This window comes from Arachis duranensis, chromosome 3 (assembly GCF_000817695.3).
Source record: "Arachis duranensis cultivar V14167 chromosome 3, aradu.V14167.gnm2.J7QH, whole genome shotgun sequence".
Classification (NCBI taxonomy): Eukaryota; Viridiplantae; Streptophyta; class Magnoliopsida; order Fabales; family Fabaceae; genus Arachis; species Arachis duranensis.
In genome coordinates, this window is record NC_029774.3 from 110,087,663 (window position 1) to 110,089,257 (window position 1,595).

A 1,595-nucleotide genomic window follows, 5' to 3' on the forward strand; every position below is an offset into this window, starting at 1 on the left:
TCCGCCTCGCTTCTGCCGCCTCACGCCTCGCCGCCTCCGCCTCCGCCTCATGCCTTGCTTCTGCTTTCTTGCTTTCTGTTTCTGTTAGGTGTTGTTTCTGGTTTTGTTTGGTGTTGTTTCCTGCTTTCTTGGTGGTGGTGGTGGTGGTGGTTGGTAGTGGTTGTGGTTGTGGTTGTGGTTGGAGTTGGTATTGGTGTTGGTGGTGGTTGTGGTGCTGGTACTAGTGGTGGCTGTGGTGCTGGTGCTAGTGGTGGTGGTGGTGGTGGTAGAGGAGGTAATTGTGTTGGTAGTGGTGAAGATATTTTGGTCCAAAAAAATTAAAAGGACGATTTTAAATTCAAATACGACTTTAAGGATGATTTTAAATCAAAATATACACTAGGAACGGGTTCGATTCCGACCCTCAACGTGAGGGACCAAAACAATACGATTATCCAAAATGAGGGTATTCACCTTTTTTAAAAAATGCAAATATGAAAGAATTGTGAAAAATTGTGCAAAAAAAAAAAAATCGATGAATGAAGAATGATGGTTTCAGTGGCTAAGAGAAGGGGGTTGAATCTTAGCCCTCTTTTTGCTTGAATACACTTTCTGGTCTTTGAGGAAACTTTTCTGTTTTTGTCTCGTCCCTAGCCACGAGATTTTTTACTTTTGTCTCGTCACTTGGGACGAGACATTTTTTATTTTAGTTCCAGTGCAGCAGAAACAGAAATGAAGAAGTAGAGAGAGACGATTACACCCAGATATATCCTGGTTCAGCTGCTAAGTGCAATGCAGCCTACATCCAGTCTCCATCACAACCATGATGGAATTTCACTATAATCTTCCAGATTACAAATTGTAAAGTGCTAACCCAACTTACAAGGGGATTCCCACAGAATCATGAAACACAATATAGACGTACAAAGGAACTCTAAGACATCTATAGCTTTTTCTTTTAATTTTGCACTCTCTGCCTTTTCTGCTCTATGACTTTATTATACAAACCTCACTGTTTGCCTTTTTCCATGAGACTCAAGACATGACAAAATTAAACAGAAAAATACAAAACAGAATATATTGAAGGAGAAGAACTTCTGTTAGCTTGGGTAGCTATAAGAACTCTGCACTTACTCTCCTTGCTTCAAACCATGGCTGTCCACCCTTTTTATAGAAGAGTGAAGCCTCCACAGTTGAAACCAAACAAACCAAGCTTAACTTCTTCTCCATGCAGAACAAACCGATTCGACCAGAAAGAGAGAGGAAGTTATCCATGCAAAAACCAACATGCAAGTACCTCTAGTCCTTCCTTGGTCATCACCCTTCATCAATCCGAGCGCTCCATCCTTGGCTTGCTCTTCAAGATGGATTTCTGGTCCTTGATGCTTCATGATGATGATGGCTTCATCTGCTCCAATCTCTGCCTCTTCCATCACTTCACCACTCTAGCTACTTCCTGTGGTGGTTGAGTAGAATTAGAGACAAGCCATCCTCCAAAGATCTTCCTTGCTGGCCGAATCTTCATCAACCATTTTTGGTATGAAGAAGCCAAGATCTCATCACAGAATCTTACCATAAGTGATGCAGATCTTAGTCACAGCATACTTTTCTTTTGT